This window comes from Coenobita brevimanus, chromosome 83, assembly GCF_032717465.1.
Source record: "Coenobita brevimanus isolate Jiangsu-jjx chromosome 83, ASM3271746v2, whole genome shotgun sequence".
Lineage (NCBI taxonomy): Eukaryota > Metazoa > Arthropoda > Malacostraca > Decapoda > Coenobitidae > Coenobita > Coenobita brevimanus.
In genome coordinates, this window is record NC_137036.1 from 10,999,129 (window position 1) to 11,019,293 (window position 20,165).

At 42.5% G+C, this 20,165-nt stretch overlaps 1 pseudogene; it reads left to right on the forward strand.

The window, feature by feature from the left end:
• Positions 1-8,105: 8,105 nt before the first annotated feature.
• LOC145409913 (uncharacterized) lies at positions 8,106-8,839 on the forward strand (annotated as a pseudogene).
• Positions 8,840-20,165: the final 11,326 nt, after the last annotated feature.

Genomic DNA, 20,165 nt, shown 5'->3' on the forward strand with positions numbered 1-20,165 from the left:
TTGATATAATCAATCTCCTGCCTCACATCATCCATCAGTCAATTGACCATAATTGAGAAACTTATGCACTAGCCCTTGATATTCCTAAAGCTTTTGACGGAGTGTGGTACCATTCCCTGCTATCTAAACTCCTTTGCAATGGACAAACGTCTTTTGTTCCTCTGATTTTCCCATATCTTATCGACAGAAAGATAAAAGTAGATGATTTATACTCCAATTTCAACTCAGTTAATGCCGGCGTCCCACAAAGATCGGTTCTGGCTCCAACCCTATTCCTATTTTATATTAATGATCTCTTATCTGTAACCCATAATCCTATCCATTCATATGCAGATGACAACGCTTTACAGTTTGTTCAAACCTGAACACCCATTTACAAAGTTTAATATCTCTAATTCACAACTCAGTACAGCCATCTCCATAAATCACGACTTGTTTAGGATCACTCAATGGGGACAAATTAACCTTGTCTCATTTAATGTTAGTAAAACCGAATATATGCAGGTTACTAATAGACAGATATTTCCAGATTCTTATGTTACCTTCAGTGCTACTAATAATTCTGTCTCCAAAGGTATGGAAATTCTCGGTATGTCACTCAACAATGCCCTCAGCTGGGCCTTTCATGTCAGATCACTTGTTAAAACCGCCTCAAAGAAATTTGGATTATTGTACAGAGTTCGTAGCATCTTCATTAACGAGCAGTTAGCTGTAGTTTATAAGAGTCATGTGCACTCTCAGCTGGAATATTGTTCCCCCTTGTGGAATGGATGTGGAGAGGTTGCACTAAAACAACTATTTGTGTGTATATGTATTTATGTGTGCATGGCATTAATCTATCTATCTATCTATATACCTAGGCTGCTTCCCCCTTAGGAAAGGGAGGTAGCCGAGACAGGACGACACACATCCCATTTACTCATCCATTCAAACACATTCATTCGCATCTTAGCCCCAAAGGGGAGAACGGACAGATCCTCACCACACCACACTGCACAAGGGTCAACTGCGCAATGCGATCAGTGATATACGCAGCAGGGCCCGACAGCAGAGCTGGTTTACCCCTGCCACATCATAACAGACTCATCCCCTTACCCGCACCTGACCTGAAATAGCTGATCAGACCAAATGCGGGAGAATATCCCCTCAGGGCTGCGTCATCACTTATTCATTCACAATTTCTCTCCACCCATTTTTGTCACGCACAGCCACTCTTCCTTGCTCAACAGACATCCCTCTCGCATCCAGCGCTCTCTTCACACTGTCCATCTGATGTGAGAGGTGTAAGGCTGGCATTAATAATAATAATAATAATAATAATAATAATAATAATAATAATAATAATAAAAACAATAATAATAGTAATAATAATAATAATAATAATAATAATAATATTATTATTATTATTATTATTATTATATTAACAATTCACGGTTTATTTAAGACAAGGCAGAACTCAGGCTGAAAAAAAAATGGAAAGAAGAGTTAAAAAGTAACATTAGTAAAAGGCGAGCACTCCCTCCAAAGTAAATGTAACATCCAAATTTACAGAGTAAGTGATAATAACAAGGTTTACTCAAACAAAGGCTACAACAAAAACAACAGCAAAATCAGATTGGTGAAGACGTTGTTAGCCAGTGTTCGTTGATCATAAGGACAGTGGTAGGAACAGGGTTATTCTTATAATGTTCAGTTCTTGCTCTAATTGGTGGTAACTTGTTGCTGGTACGCATAGCGTGAGGCGGTGCTGAAGTGGGGAGAGGGAGCAAGTTGCAGTAACGAGGGTGGTTCAGGGGTGTGAGTCCAAACTGGCTAAGGTATGCTTGATGGGTGTCGGGAATGGTTGTTAAGGTGAGAGTCTGTAGTGCGGTGATATAGTTTAAAAAGGCTGGTCCAAGAATAATCTTTGCAGCACGCTTCTGGACAGACTCTGATCTTTGCTGCTGTGTTGTAATAAGACTTGGTGACTTGTACACGCGTACCTATATGCGGGTGTGTATGAGTGTGTTTGTATGTATGCCTAGGTGTTTGTACGAGTAGGCGCGTTGCATGCATGTATTTGTATGTATGTGTATGTTTGTGTATCTGTATGTATGTGTGTCTGTGTGTATGTCTGTGAACGTTTGTGCATTTGTGTGTTTGTTTGTGTCTGTGTTTCTGGCTATGTGTATATGCACCTGTATGCGTGTATGTATGTGTGTATGTTTGCTATGTGTGTGTATGTATGTGTATTGTATGCGGGTAAGTGAATGCATCTGTGTATATTTTTGTATTGGTATCTGCATGTGTATGTGTGTATTCGTGTGCCTATGTAGGTGTATGTGTGTTAGGTATGAATATATGTGCATGTATGTATGTATGTATGTATGTGTATGTATGTATGTGTATGTATGTATGTGTATAGGTATGTACTGTATATTAATGTGTATGTTTGTGTATGTATGTATGTGTATGTTTATGTGAATGTTTGTATCTGTATGTGTGTGTATCTAAGTGTCTGTTTGTGGCTGTTTTTGTCTTTATATGTTCCAATAAGTGTATGTGTGTGTCTATGTGTGCATGTGTACACTCGACAAGAGTTCCACCTGGACCACCTAGTCCCGGAATATGGCTAACGTGACAACAGCGCCTGCGTGTGTGTTCGTGTGTACATGCCCGAGAATTATTCGAATTTCATCCTCTGTGCCGTGTTATATTATTATGTGGTCATTGTATTATGCTGTGATATTGGCTAATAAATACTGGGTGATTGTTTGGGATTGTGAGCTGTGGTGCACTATGCTATATATAAAGTCTGAGTTATATAAAATAATTCTTCTCTTATACTGTAGCGTGAACCACGATACAGGTTGAGTTGTGGTTCAGAAACAGTAAGTTTACACATAAATGGTGCGATGTAGGGGGACGGGGAAAGTGTGGCGGTGAGTGCGAGCTTGGCAGGTGAGGGGGAAGGGGGATGAAGTGGGAGTCACGTCGTTTACTACAAGAGTCATACATTCTTTGCCATTGCAGTATATTTATAAAGTTGTCAATGATATCATGTATCCTAATGATAATAAACCTAATTAATTTTTATTATTGATTACTGTAGGCAACTGATTACATACTTTAAATTACACCAAACATAGGATACCCCGTCTCTCGTTAACGGACAACATGCAGCCTGCTTCACCACCTCGACTCGCTCTCTCTCTCTCTCTCTCTCTCTCTCTCTCTCTCTCTCTCTCTCATCAGCTGTCTATCAGTAGACACACATGTACCCCCTCCACAATATGTCTACCCCCGATGTATATATGTCCCCCCCCCAATGCATACATGCCCCCACTAAACTTGCTGACCTAGCACGCTTTCCCAGGGCCTGAAGCCCGAGAACACGGCGCCACAGTTCAGTTGATAGCAGACAGCCAAGACGGGCAGACTATTTTGTTGTGAGCTCGTAATAAACTCCTTATCTAGCTGTTTGTACACGGAGTTTCTATCACCAAAATATTGCAAGTTACATTTGGTAGCAGCGGTGTTTCGAACCATCAGATTCTGACAGCCTCCTCCGATTTTATATGACACCAACAGATACACGACGTCTCGCATCTCCCTGCCTCACCGCTCCTCAGTGCCTCTGGTGGTGTAATAACCGGCTGTGCTTTCCGGGTGTCCAATTTTTCTCACCAGTGCTCACCTCTCAAACAACCCCACCCACACACCTTGTTCCTGCCCACGAGTGTCACCATCGCCGTCCTACGCACCTGTTGCACCTGTTCCCGGCATCTGTTCCGAACTCATCATACCTCCTGCCCCCACGGTGCCACTTCTCACTGTCTGCCCACTGTCTGCCCACCGCCATTCTCTGCATTTGCAACTCAATAGCTCTACACTTGCATTGAACCAACATCTGCCCTCACACCCACCACCGGCCCCATTGCCGCCACGCCCTGCCTTCACCCACATGTGGTCTGAATTACGTGAGCCTCCTAGGACCGCCACTCCCTGTCGGTGACTCATCGCAGCGTCTCTTCTCCTCTCCGCCCAGCTGTCTCTCCACCGCCCCCCCGCCCCGCCCCGCCCCGCCCCGCCCCGCCCCAGCCCAGCTACACCCAGCCACCCCTGCACGTCATACATCTCGACAATCCCGTCTCTACTGTGTAACTATAGTGTACCTTACCTTTCTATAGAGATTATCCTCGATTTTCTCTACAGATTGGATATGGTAAATGTTCCATCTCATTTCCATTACCCCGTTTTCATATTCACCTACGTTATTTATTATCCATCTCATCCTTCGCCTTTTATTTAAACCATCCATCCCTGCACCTTCATTCATTTTCACACCTACTCGTGTATTCCATTCTCTCATTGTTATATTATACATTTCCACCTACATATCCATCTTCATCATTTCATCTTCCATTGCCGCATTAAATGTCACTCTTTCCACGTCAACCGCTTTCCACCAGCCCTCTCGACCCGGAAACATCACCTGATCATACACCGTCTGCCGACTCTAACACGATCACTCATTTACGAAGTGGCAAAGAGTACCACCGCCCTGTACCTGAGACTCCCGTTTCACTTCCCGCAGAATCACTTACTACCCATCCTACACTCGTAAATCCAGATACCTCCTCCTCTACTCCTGCCTCTACACTCCCTTCTTCTTCCTCTACTCCTTCCCCTGTTCTTTTGTCCCAGCTCCTGCCCTCCCGGTCCACCATGCTCACCTCAACGATGTCCAGTACTTCGTCTTTGCTGTTCCCATCTCTGTCACAATCATGTGTCCTGGTTCTTCCGTTCGCTCCGTCCCCGCTAGTGGTCTCTACAAAGCACCAGACTATTGTACCGTCAAATCAGAGTCCGTCATCACTTACGCCACTCGCTATCACCAAGCTGTCCGTAAACACTCCTATGACGTCTTTCAACCAATCAACATGCCTTCAACCCTACCATCTGCCAACATTACCATCACCTCCCCTAACTTGCGCATGCTAACCTTCCTCAATGACAGTGATTTCATTATGGATCAATTTTCTCTGGCCTTCAGCCGTTCATGGGTTCATCCAACAGTTGTGTTTCCCCCTGTGGTTATCGCTTTCATAGGTTTTCTACTCATCACATGTGCAGTGCATTGTTGTGTCAGAAAAATGGAACGTCGACTCCAGGAAATCAGAGTCACTACAGGCATAGTACGCCCTACACCCGACGTAGAAACTCCCCGTACTTAGTGCCCTCACATTCAGTGACTACCATTGCCATCTAACAATCAACCATACTGTGAACAGAACTCTAATAGAAAATGATGGTATTTCTTTACTGCATTACTGAGTGACAGTGTATCCTACAGAACATACAAAAAAAAAAAAAAAATGAATGAAGAACAACAATAGAACTCTCATATCTACTCCTTGTTTATCATGTATCAAACTATTATTGTGTAATTCCCATTATGTTTATGTATACCTTCGCCCTTACTGGATTTGTACCTATTAATCCTTGTATATCTTATATGCATATATCCTTCTAATTCCCTCCCCTAAACATGGCCATGTCTCCCCTACTGCCCCTGTATCATACGTATCACTTGTACATACCTCCCCGACCTTGCCTTAATCCTATAATCAACCACCATATAACTCCTGTTGTCAGGAGACACCATCTCAGCTACGCGGGGGAGTAGTGTACCCCCTCCACAATATGTCTACCCCCGATGTATATATGTCCCCCCCCAATGCATACATGCCCCCACTAAACTTGCTGACCTAGCACGCTTTCCCAGGGCCTGAAGCCTGGGAACACGGCGCCGCAGTTCAGTTGATAGCAGACAGCCAAGAAGGGCAGACTATTTTGTTGTGAGCTCGTAATAAACTCCTTATCTAGCTGTTTGTACACGGAGTTTCTATCACCAAAGTATTGCAAGTTACACACACACATTATCAGTTTGTGCTAATGAGCAATGACAGTGCATAAAATATGTTTACCTAAAATTTAATACTGTGTCAAAATACAAATGCAATACATTACGAGCTCACCTTACGGAGTACATTCGCCATAAACAATACTTTTCTGCATAGCCTACGTTTAGTAATAGTCATGGGGCAGCCACACTCACAGTGACGTTTTTTGTAAATGTTTTAGGTACTCATGTATTCAGTGGTGGATACCAGTTAGAAGGAAAGTGGCCACTGAAACCCTCAATCCCGATAGCTATTCAGGTGCGTTATAGTGTCACTGTAGAGGTTCCTCTCTCTCCAGTTGTGTCAGTTACGAGTATTAAGGTTAACATACTGATGGACAGGCAATTCTTATAAATAATACAAACAGCCTATTATGGACTCTCAAAATATATTATGGAGCATATTGTGGGTGCGTTGCAGCTCCCACGCACCAGTCATAGTCCTGGTAAGTTTGTTTCAGTTTTTCCAGCCCGACAGTGTGGTGTTAATGAACATGATATTGATGTTACGATTCTATATGCTTATTTTCATTGGGAACAATAGAATTTATAAAAGGATTTCATTCAGTACACAAACTGTCAAATACAGTATGTCTGTGTGTGAGTGAGTGAGTATGGGTGTGGGACAATACGTGTGGTGGGGGTGGGGGGAGTGTAGTATGTGATGTGGGTGTGTCATAATGGTAATGTGGCTGTGTGCACTCATGGCTAAGGACGTCCACGACTGATATAGATAATCTGTGACAGACATACTGTATTTGACATTCTGTGTACTGAATGAAATCCTTTTATGAATTCTGTTGTTCCCAGTGAATATCAGCATATAGAATCATAACATCAATATCATGTTCATTAACACCACACTATCAGGCTAGAAAAACTGAAACAAACGGACCAGGACTATGGCTGGTGTGTGAGAGCTGCAATGCTCCCACAGTATGCTCCATAATATATTTTGAGAGTTCATAAGAAATGGCTGTCCATCAGTATGTTAATAAATGACATAGCTAGAGGAAGAGGAACCTCTACAGTGACTCTAGAACGCACCAGAGCAGCAATCGGGACTGGGGATTTCAGCGGCCACCTCCCCTCTAACTGGTATCCGCTACTGAACACATGATTACCTAAAACATTTACAAAAACATCACTGTGAGTATGGCTACCCCATGATTATTACTCAAACGTAAGCTATGCACATAAGTATTGTTTTTTGGCTAACGTACTCCATAAGGTGAGCTCGCAGTGTATTGCACTAGTGTTTTGACACGGTATTAAACTGTGGGTAAACATATTATTTGCACTGTCATTGCTCATTAGCACAAAATGATAATGTGTGTGTGTGTGTGTCACTGATATGCAGCTGACGAGTTGGGACAGAGAGAGAGAGAGAGAGTCGAGGTGGTGGAACAGGTTGCATGTTGTCCGTCAGTGAGAGACGGGGTATCCTACGTTTGGTGTAATTAAAAGTGTGTAATCAGTTGTCTATAATAATCAAGAATAAAAATTAAATAGGTTTATTATCATTTAGGATACAGGATATCATTGACACCTTAATAAATATACTGCAATGGCAAAGAATGTATAACTGTTGGAGTAAACGACGTGACCCCACTTTATCCCTCTTCCCTCCACCTGCCAAGCTCGTGATCACCGCCACACTTTCCCCGTCCCCCTACATTGCGCCATTTATGTGTGAACTTACTGTTTCTGAACCACAACTCAACCTGTATCATGGTTCACGCTACAAGATAAGAGAAGAATTATTTTATATAACTCAGACTTTATATATAGCATAGTGCACTACAGCTCACAATCCCAAACAATCACACAGTATTTATTAGCCAATATCACAGCATAATACACTGACCACATATTAATATAACACGGCACAAAGGATGAAACTTGGCGATTCGAAAAATTTTCGGGCATGATGGCGGTCAGAGGTAAATAACAGGCTGACTGAGCTCAAATTTTTTCGCCATTCTGTGGACTTCTGAAGGCTCCCGGAGACACCAGACCGCAACCTTCGGTACATGAATGCAGTAAGGCCACTACGATCCACTTAATTCACTTTGGATCGATTGTAGAAGATAGAAATAGTCTTAAGAATAAGGCCACCACTGGAAAAATTCTCCCTCAAATCGCCAAATCCTGTCCGCGCATGCGCATTAGAGGTCTGACGTCACAGCGTCACCATGGCAACCAAGCAGTGTCAGATCTACGTAAACTTCAGCGTAACCAGCTGGCCAAGATCAACAAGGATGATTTAATTGACTCCATTTTATCATCTAACGCAGAGGATGGTGAACTGTCGAAGATTAATAAGAGACTTGACGATGTTGTGAATGAGGTGAAACTACTGAGAGACATGATTACCTCCCCTGATAGCATATTGAACAAAAACTACACTGAACTCAAGGCTCGGGTCGACAGGCAGGCTGAGATAATGGTGAAGCAACAGCAGTTCTTAGAAGCACTGGACCGAAAAGAGAGAGAGTCGAACATCGTTATTCTCTGCGTGCCTGATGAAAACGAAGCATTGGACGGTGCTACGACAGATGAGGACAAAATCGGCAAGATTTTGTCCCAAATTGGTGTAGCAGGTGTGGGTGGAACACATCGTCGGCTGGGAAACAACGCTTCATCTGGCACCAGGCGCCGCCCTATTTTGTTCACTTTGGCTGATAAGAATCAACGCAGTCTCATCTTGGACAATGCCAGCTGCCTTAAACCTCTGGGAGTAATTTCAACAGGATTTACGTCAAGAGGGATGTCCACCCGAGTATCAGGCGAGAGTGGAAGTGACTACGTGAAGCAGAGACGACAGAGAAGGCTCGACCGGAGAATGCAGGATGCACGATTCGTCTTCATACTCGAGAACGGATGCAGATGTAATTGATAGCTGGAACCCTCATTTGTTTTTTTGATCACCACAGCAAGTAAGGAAAATAAGCGTACTGTCGTGGAATATACAGTAGGTGGGGTGGCACAAAGTTAGAAAAAACAAATGTGCAGCAGATGCTACATAATTATGATGTGATTAGTATTAGTGATGTTAAGACGTCTATGTCAGTGTCATTCCCCGGATATGTGACTTATAGGAGTAAGGTAGCTGGATCAGCGGAACGGGGTGGAACGGTTGTCTGTATTAAGAACTGATTATCTACGTTGGTATTTGATGTCGACACAAGCATTGGAGATCAAGTCTTGATGCAGTTTCGTAACATTGAGGGTGTGTTGTTTGGCTTCTGTTACATTCCTCCATGTGACTCCCCGTATTACTCCCACGACTTATTTGCCTCAATCCAAGTAAAAGTAAATTCTAGGTACATGTACAAAGGATACATCATAATTGGTGACATGAATGCTAGATTTGGGAAAAGTGTGAGGCAATTATTGTCGATAGCGGAGATACCTAATGTAAATGATATGTCATACTCAGTGATTCACGATGATGTAAACAGAGCTAACGATAACGCTGAAATGTTGTGTACTATATGTCTTGATAACAGATTGGTTGTCATTAATAACCTCATGTATGCTGACAAACATTTTCCTGGTGATAAAACATATCGGAGACGCGGCACCTGAGTTTCGGAGGTGGATACATGTGTGGCGTCACCGTCTCTGATAGACTATATGAGTGATTTTTCTGTGTTAAGGCGGGGTGACCTCCCTTCCGATCATGCCCCCATTACAGTAACAGTTACGTGTTTAGGCGTAGATTTGGACAGTCTCATGACGAGGGCGGGGTCGCTAGGGGATCACGCAGCCCTTCATGGAAATGCTGGCAAGACTTGTTTAATGAGAAAGTCACTCAGATTTAACAAAATCAACAAAGAAGCATTTGTGAATAATATTATGCAAAGAGTACCTAATGAAGATTATGTAAATGTTGATGCTTTTGAGAAGCGCATCACTGACGCTTTATACTCGTGTGCGGAGGACAATGTAGGCAGGGTAGACAGAGCAGCAGAGATAGGTGGTAGCAATCTTGGTAGGTGGGAGAGGCTGCTGGATGACGCTGATGACGCAAGAGTGTGGAGAGCAATTGATTGGAAAGGAGACTTTAACATGGACAGACCTGATGAAATCTTGTGCCCCAGTGATGAGGATTTTAAATTCCACTTTGAGTCTGTGCTGAACAGAGAGGATGTGAACAATGAGGTTGTAGATGAGGTGACAACTGATGTCACTATCCCCGTACTGGATGAGCCCATCTCGCCCGCACAGGTGCACCAACAAGTAAAGAAAATAAAGCCTGATAAAGCGTGTGGGTCAGACGGGCTCCCCCAGGGTGTGTTGACTCTACTCCCAGCACAGTGGATACTTGCTATTACAACGTTATTTAACAATGTGTTTTTCTCTGGTTTGTATTCTAGCTCATGGAAGAGGGCAAAATTGTTCACTATTTTTAAGAAGGGAAACAGAGGAGACCCTAATAATTATAGGGGAATCAGTGTCATAAATTGCATAGCTAAACTATATGATATGGTGTTATGTGAACGGTTAGGAGGATGGTTTAGTCCTTTCAGGGAACAGGCAGGAGCGCAAAAGAACCGCGGTTGTACGGAACATATAGTTACTTTGCGCCTCCTTACTGATACTGCAAAGAGAAAGAAACTAAAACTTTTTGTAACATTTATAGATTTTTCTAAGGCGTATGATTTAGTTCCGAGACGAAAGTTGTTTTCAGTTCTAAAGAGGTTAGGTTGTGGCGTGGTGATGCTAGCAGCAATAGCAGCGATGTACCGGGTAACGGAGAGTATTGTGGGCGCTGCCGTCATGACTGCTACTGTAGGTGTTAGGCAAGGATCTCCGACCTCATGCCTCTTATTTGTACTCTTTGTCAATGAATTGATAAAGGTAATGAAGGAGAAATGTCACCCAGAAGGATTTCTACAATGGTTACACATCCTAGTCATGATGGACGATACTGTGTTGCTTTCAACAAGCAGAGATAGCATGATACGGAAACTAGAGATAACATACCAATACTGTCAAGATTATGGGATGATGATAAACAGTAGTAAGACTAAATTTTTTGTGATAAATGGCGAGGATGGGGACGCGGAGCCGATCTACGTGGGGGACATGGTTATTGAGCAATGTTCTAGTTACGTGTACTTAGGCTCACCCTTCACGAGTGATGGCTCCGTGTCCTCAGCCGTTCAGCTGCATGCAAAAAACAAGCTATGTCATGTTTTGAAATACGTGTCTTTCGTAAATAAGAATAATGATGTCCCGTTTATTGTAAAAAGGAGAGTGTTTGATGCAGCCTTGATCTCATCCCTAATGTACGGTTGTGAGTCATGGGTTGGTGGTGACGTTAAACCTGTCATTAAACTTTACAACTGGGCATTGAAACAATTGTTGGGAGTGAGAAGGTCGACATCCAACCTTGTGTGCTATGCTGAGGCGGGCTATCCGACACCTCAGGACTTTATTAAGTGGTCCCAACACAAGTTTTTTCATAGAATGTGGTTAGAGAGATCTGTTATGCATGACGATCTGCTGTCACTTGCCATCAGAATTACCACTGACGCAAGGACGCATACAGGGAAAATTGTTAAGGAGTTCATTCAGAATGAAGTCTCTGGCAAATCTTCCTTAATTGTTAATGTTCACAATATGATTACAGATTCAGTTGCATCTAGGTGTCGTGTTTATAGAGAAATTAATCCTAACTTTGTATTACATAATATATATAAAACAAAACACTTGGTCAGCGAGTCACATCGTATGTCATTCACAAGATTCCGTGTGTGTGGCCAGAGCTTGGCGGTGGAGACTGGTAGGTGGAACAGGAGGGGGCGTGGTAGTCTTCCCATTGAGAAGAGATTATGTATCTGTGGTCTTATTCAAACAGAGAGACGTGTGGTAGAGGTGTGCCCTTTAACAGAGGATATCAGAGAACAATATAATTTTAGGAGAATGGCGGATCTTTTCGGAGAAGCTTTTACTCTTGAAAAAACATCCAAAGTAATTCATGGTATCTTAATGGTGTATCATTAACGTTTGTCAGCTGATTCATCATTTGTTTTGTTATTGTAATTGCTTAGATACCGGTAAGTCTTTTGGCTGTATTTTGATGAATTATTTTGTGGATTATGGCTGTTTAGTATTGTGAATTTGTTATAATTTTTTGTACAAATTATATACATATATGTTTTTGTGATTATGTATATGAGAATATATTGTAAGCTGTGGTCAATAAACTATCTATCTATCTATCTATCTGTCTACACACGAACACACAAACACAGGCACTGTTGCCACGTTAGCCATATCCCGCGACTAGGTGGTCCAGGTGGAACTCTTTTTGAGTGTGTACATGTATGTGTAATTTTGTTTGTGTCTATGTGTGTGTGTATGTGTCTGTTGTGGTGAAGGTTGGCAGGATGGTCGCAACTGGGTCACATTTGGGTCTGTTTCAGTTTCATCACGATTTAAATTTTCTGTGGGGGTGTTTTGATTCCTAATTGTTCCCATTAGTTTCACATTACTCAAAATCCGTCGGGGATTTTCCGTCGACTTTCCCGGGTCTACACATGAATCATTGGCGGCGAACGAAGCGAAGCACGGTCCAAAAACGGCTCTCATTAGAGCGTGTTGAAAGGTCCAGTAGGGCCATAAAGAGCTTGTTCTTCTGCTATATCTTTCTCTGTCTTTGTTTAGCCTATTATACTCATTACTTCCTTCCCATCCTTCTGTTTTACCGGCAGGTGCAGTTCGAGATGATCGCCACCGAGGATGCAGAGTTTGATGAGGCTTCCTTTAACGTGATTTTAGTGCGAGAATCAGAACTGACAACACCGTGCCAGTACCGACTGCTGCCCAGATTGCGGGTGAGTACTGCCTGCTGGTGTGGCGGAGGCAAGTGTGGCTCTGACTGTCAGTAATGACTGGTGGAAGCGGGCAAATGTGGCCCCGCCAGCCGTAGTAATGAGTGGTGGAAGCTGGCAGGTGTGGCCCCGTCAGCCGTAGCAATGAGTGGTTGAAGCTGGCAGGTGTGGCCCCGCCAGCTGTAGTAATGAGTGGTGGAAGCTGGAAAGTGTGGCCCCGCCAGACGTAGTAATGAGTAATGAAAGCTGGCAGGTGTGGCCCCGCCAGCCGTAGTAATGAGTGGTGGGGGCCGGCAGGTGTGGCCCCGCCAGCTGTAGTAATGAGTGGTGGAAGCTGGCAAGTGTGGCCCCGCCAGTCGTAGTAATGAGTGGTGGAAGCTGGCAGGTGTGGCCCCGCTAGCCGTACTAGTGAGTGGTCAAATTAGACAATTGCTTCATTTAACTAAGACAAGTCCATGAACGTTCTCAGCCATCAGGTCTCGTTACTGCACAGCGCATTAAAGGAGGGAAGAGAGCGATGAAAGATGAACATACTATCACATGCTGGTCTACTGCAGGTTATACTAAATTATGTCAGTGAAAGAAGTATCATGATTTCTCATCTCTACCATTTTGCATTTGCAAAACTTTAGAGAAGGAATCCTTCCAGCCATGGACAGTTGAGAAGATAAGTGCTTTTGCAAGGAGGGAAGGAACTCTATGGCTGGTCCAGGAAGCTGTGTTGCTTGATTTTCTTTGCCTGCAGGAGAGAGCACATAACGAGTAACCTAAGTGTAATGGAAAGGCTGAAAGAAGAGAATTTGGTATTTCTACGGGTACTTCATTACCTAGATGAAAGGAAAGATGTTTAGCAAAATCCAAATTAAAGGAAAATAATTATTTGACAGGAAATAGTGTGTGAGAAAATAGTAAACATGGAAAGCGGAGATATATAGGTCAGACAATCTGCAAACAAATTGTCTGGGAGGGTAGTTTTGAGAAACTGGTAGATGTCTGTAGCATTTATGGGATGAAAGAAATGTATAACATGTTAAAGTAAATCAGCAGGCATAGTGGAAAGTACAGTGAGTGCATGGACGGGAAGATGCTTTACCCAGAGGTAATCGGAGTGTGCATGACAGTGAACAACAGTGAGGTTCGACAGTGGGCTGAGTGAGAGATTCATCGTTACTCTTGGACCACAGCAGAGCTATGTCGTCACGAAACTCGTTTCTTTTTATATGAAGAGTAATCACATGTACCATCACGATCAATTGTTTCTTTACCCTCCTGGCCAGTGCAAGGTGGAAGAAAGGGTTGATGAAGGGAAAGGCTAATTGATAATGTAGGTTCAGTATTTGTGTGTGTGTGTGTGAGTGTGTGTGTGTGAGTGTGTGTGTGTGAGAGTGTGTGTGTGTGTGTGTGTGTGTGTGTGTGTGTGTGTGTGTGTGTGTGTGTGTGTGTGTGTGTGTGTGTGTGTGTGTGTGTGATGAGACGCTGATATGTGTTTCCTTGGCCGTTCGTCAACCTCGTCCTACTCTTTTCTTTTGCAATAGATGTAAAGAAATTTGACATCGTGATGGTATATTAGAACAAGGACGGTTTATCGATTGGACAGAGTAAGTACTGTGCTCTGTACGTACGAAGGTTTTAAAGGATCTGCAGAAATAGAGAATATCGGTATGGATTAGGCTATGAAACAGTAAACTCATTAGGCCATGAAATAGTTGCTGCATTAAAGAAAATACAGGTATTCCGTAAAACTACAAATTCCGACGCAAAATTGATTATATAAGAAAAAAAGTATTTAACAAACCTGGGAAACTGTCGATCAACCACAACTAACTACACTCAATGGTTGATACAGTACGTTGCAAAGACATGAATTAGTGAAGTATACGTGTACTACAGAACAGAGTGACATAAGAGAGGTGTGTAAGGGACAGTGTGTTGCACTGAGCTGGATGAATGAATTTTGAAATTATCGGTGAGGAAAGTAACAGATTCACAATTGGTAACTGTTAAAAGCAGAGGGTGAATAAGTGTGATATACAGAGCTCGTGAGCAGCATTGTGTTAGTAGTTTGTTGTAATTTAAATCTCCTTCAGTAAAAATTCCCGGTACGTAATTTACAGTATAAACGCATCACATACTGATTACCTGGTTCATTCAAAGATTAAGAATTTCTGATAATACTGTTATATCTATATGAATCTCCCCTCTCTCTATCTCTCTCTCTCTCTCTCTCTCTCTCTATTTATACATATTCATAGTTATATGTAATATTTATAATACATATACAAAATACATATATAACAATATATATATCCCACAGTCACTCCCGAAAGAAGGGCCAGTGACCCGCAGACCCATATAAATTTTAAATCAAGGTGGCCCAAGCATGGTTTCAGAGGGGTAAAATTTCAGATCTGGGTCATTTGAGGTCACCAGTAGAGTATTCGCCTTTTTTGGCCCGTGACGTGCCGGTTACCGCTGCAGCCCAATTTTTTGCATGGAGACTCACATAACCTCCAGTTCGGGCATGGGCCATGTGAGGTTTACCTCCGAGGTCATTTGAGGTCACTGGTCGGAGGTCATTAGAGGTCACTAGTAATACACACTCGAACGACTGGACCAAGCAGCCCAAATGTTGGGATAGAGACTCATATGACCTCCCGTTCTAACACAGGCGATGTGAGGTTGACCTCCGATGTCATTTGAGGTCACTCATATATACTGTATATAAAGAGAGAGAGAGAGAGAGAGAGAGAGAGAGAGAGATTGCCAGACGCCTTAATCCCATAAGAGGTGACCACGAACAAATCACCTCCATGTCGCTCTGTACCCAGCCATTTCACTGCCCTGCTCCCAGTTCACACACCCCTCTCCACTCCATCCCTCCATCTCATCCTTGGCCTCCCTCTTCCTCTACCCCCCCTCCACCTCACTCTCATACACTCTCCTCGTCAGTCTCTCACTCTCCATCCTCTCCACATTGCCAAACCACCTCAACGTGTTTTTCTTATCGCTTCCTATCACATCCACATCCACACCATAACGCTCCTTCCCTCATTCGTCGGTCTCTTTCTATGTGACTCCACAGGCTCCTCTCAAATAACTCTTTTCCACTGCTCTCACTCTTGACTTCTGTCCCTCCAACAAGATCCAAGCTTCATTTCCAGTAGTAGAGGTGGTATCACAATACTGTCATGTAGTAACTTTTTCACTTTCATGCTTACTTCCCTATTTCTTATCACAGCTTTCAGGGAACCAGCAACCTTTCTTCTTTGTTGTACCCTTTCAAGCACCTCACCATCTAAACTTCCATCCTTACTCATCACACAACCCAGATACTTAATTGTACTGACATATTCCATTTCCTTCTCATCCAACCTCACTGTACATTCAATGGCTTCGCGTCTCTTGAAGACCATAACCTTACTCTTCCCTATATTCACCTTTAGATTCCGTTTCTTACACACTCTCTCAGAGTCACCCACGAAGCCTTGCAGCTCCCCTTCATCTTCAGTTAACAACACAGTATCATCTGCAAACAACAGTACAGGGAGTTTCCAGACACTGCCCTCTCTCATTAGGGCCACTCCAGCATTCACGGCCCTACTTTGTATCTCTTTTATAACCCCATCTCTATACAGATTGAACATCCTTGGAGACATGACACATTCCTGTTCCAAACTTGAAGTAGAAAAATTCACTCAGTTCACTACCTACACGCACTGCATCCTTAGCACTTTCATACATACTCATCACAGCATTCAACAACTTCCCATCTACTCCATATATTCTTAATACTTTCCACAATCATTGTCTATCGACCCTGTCATATGCTTTCTCCAAATCCATGAAGGCCGCCTACAACTTCTTTCCCTTCTCAAGAAACTTTTCCACTAAAGATCTAAGAATGAATAGCAGATCTACACAAACCTCTTCCCTTCCTAAAGCCTCCCTGTTCTTCTCCAACTAATTCCTCTGTTATTTTCCTAACTCTGTCAATAAGTATCCTACTATACGTTTCCTGTTACACTAAGAAGACAAATGCCCCTATGATGACCACACACTTCTTTTTCCCCTTTTCCTTTGTACAAGGGAATAATTATACTTGACTTCCAATCCTCTGGGACTCTACCTTCCTCCCAGGCCAATCTGCACACCTTCCACATCCATTTTACTATCTCTTCCCAATGCTTCAGCGTTTCACCACATACTCCATCAATTCCTGAAGCTTTCCTCATTTTGAATTTCTTCATCGCTTCCACAACTTCCATCCTACTGATTTCTTCCTCTCTTCTCACATCCCTCTCTCAGCCATTCCCCAGCCACTTATACTCGCATTACTTTTGTATGTTCAGCTATTCTTTAAAATGTTCTCTCCATCTGCTCACTTTTTCTCCCTTCTCCATTAGTAATCTATCATTTTTATCTTTCACTCTCCGACTAACTTCATTGCCACCTTGTCTAACTATCTCTACCTCTTTCCAGAACATTTTCTTACAGTCTCTCCACTTTACATTCAAATTCCTTCCAAATTCCTCATTCACTCTCTTCTTACTCTCTCTTACTAATCTTTTCACCTCTTTCTTCCTCTCTACATTTAACTCTCTTTCTTCTGTCTTTCAACTTCTTCCACGCCCCTGTTTCTCATCCAATCATTATATGCTTCGTTCTTTTGTGCCACAGTTTGTCTCACCTCTTCAATCCACCATGCTGTACCGTGCACCCCCTTTCGTCTTCTCTTCACCCCACACACCTCCTCACATGCTGCACAGATTCTTTTGTGAATATCTTGTGCACACTTCCACGTCCCCCATCTGCTCCAAATCATATTTACCCAATCGCTCCTCTACTTCTTTCTTTTATCCTGCCTCTTTCTCATCCTCTTGTAACCTTTCCAATCTCCTTGCATATACTACTTCCTCCCTTTCCCTTCTTCTATTTCTCCATTTCAGTTCTACCTTGATTCTAACCACCACCACGTTGTGGTCAAAAAGTCCACTCCCCCAACATCTATATACTCTTACATCATGAAAGGATGCGAATGTGTGTACATTCGCATCCTTTCATCCACACACACATAATCAGTCATTGCCTTCCGTTCATTCAGTTTACCACTCACCCTTCTCAACACTCGCCATGTATAACTATGGGTCATTTTGTGCCTGAAGAGGGTATTGGCTATCACCAACCCCCTCCCGGCACAAATGTCCACTAAAGCATTGCCATTCTTATCTAGCTCAGCAGGCATACCCCACTCACGAACTACTCCATATATATATATATATATATATATATATATATATATATATATATATATATATATATATATATATATATATATATATATATATACTAGCAAGGGTACACGGTGTTAGTGGACCAAAAAGGAGAACACTAATACTGTTTGTTCTGCTTCACTATTTTTTTTTTCTACTCCAGAAAGACCACGTACCTAATACAGTAGCTTTTGAAGAGGAGTTATATGATGTCCAGGAACTTTCTATTTCAGGTTTCGCAGACTAACGAACAGTATTTGTGTTCACTTATTTACTATTACCAGTGATCTCAAATGACCTCCAACCAGTGACCTCATATGACCTCGGAGGTCAACCTCACATCGCCTATGTTAGAACGGGAGGTCATGTGAGTCTCCATCCCAACATTTGGGCTGCTTGGTCCAGTCGTTCGAGTGTGTATTACTAGTGACCTCAAATGACCTCCAACCAGTGACCTCAAATGACCTCGGAGGTAAACCTCACATGGCCCATGCCCGAACTGGAGGTTATGTGAGTCTCCATGCAAAAAATTGGGCTGCAGCGGTAACCGGCACGTCACGGGCCAAAAAAGGCGAATACTCTACTGGTGACCTCAAATGACCCAGATCTGAAATTTTACCCCTCTGAAACCATCCTTGGGCCACCTTGATTCAAAATATATATGGGTCTGCGGGTCACTGGCCCTTCTTTCGGGAGTGACTGTGGGATATATATATTGTTATATATGTATTTTGTATATGTATTATACATATATATATATATATATATATATATATATATATATATATATATATATATATATATATATATATATATATATAGAGAGAGAGAGAGAGAGAGAGAGAGAGGGGGGGGGATTCATATGGATATAACAGTATTATAAGCAACGTTGGGTCTGGTTAGTACTTGGATGGGTGACCGCCTGGGAACACCGGATGCTGTTGGCATCCCTACGTCAAGTGGGGTTGGTGGAGGATTAGTGCCCCTCCCTGTAAAACAATTAACTCTAAGCCCTTGGCCACCCCATCTGGGATACATGGCGTCTGGCAATGGATGGATGGATGGATCAGAAATTCTTAATCTTTGAATGAACCAGGTAATCAGTATGTGATGCGTTTATACTGTAAATTACGTACCGGGAATTTTTACTGAAGGAGATTTACATTACAACAAACTACTAACACAATGCTGCTCACGAGCTCTGTATATCACACTTATTCACCCTCTGCTTTTAACAGTTACCAATTGTGAATCTGTTACTTTCCTTACCGATAATTTCAAAATTCATTCATCCAGCTCAGTGCAACACACTGTCCCTTACACACCTCTCTTATGTCACTCTGTTCTGTAGTACACATATACTTCACTAATTCATGTCTTTGCAACGTACTATATCAACCATTGAGTGTAGGTAGGTGTGGTTGATTGATAGTATCCCAGGTTTGTTAAATACTTTTTAACTTTCTTATATAATCAAATATTGCATCGGAACTTATATAGTTTTATGGAATACCAGTATTTTCTTTAATGCAGCAAGTATTTCATGGCCTCATGAGTTTACTATTTCATAGCCTAATCCATACCGATATTCTCTATTTCGGCAGATCCTTTAAGCGTCAACGTGCCGGCCACTCCCAGATCTAAGTGTCACCCCCATGCCGGCCATTTTTTTTTTTTTTTTTTTTTTTTTTTTTTTGACAAAATGATAGATTTTGATGTGAAAAAAACGAATATGACCATAAAAAAAACTCACCGGAGGCTTGAAGTGCATTTTTCGTAGTCTCTCTGGCTGCCCGCAGGTGTGAGAGGTTGGGGAATCCCCAGCGGTGGTGAGAGAAAACCCGCGTTCTATGCAAGGTAAACTCAGGTATTCTCGCCAACGTGACTCAGGGAAGGTTTAGGAATGGTTTTTACACTTTTCTGTCCACTTCTCACCCACACAAAAAAAAATAATAATCGTATTATTTTGTAAAGAAATCGTATTTTTTTGGGGAAAAAATCACTTACTCATGCAACACTATACATATCACTGTGAATGCATTGTCTTGCAGTTACGAGAAAGTATGCATAACTTGACTTCACAATGTACAGCCCTTTCACTTACAA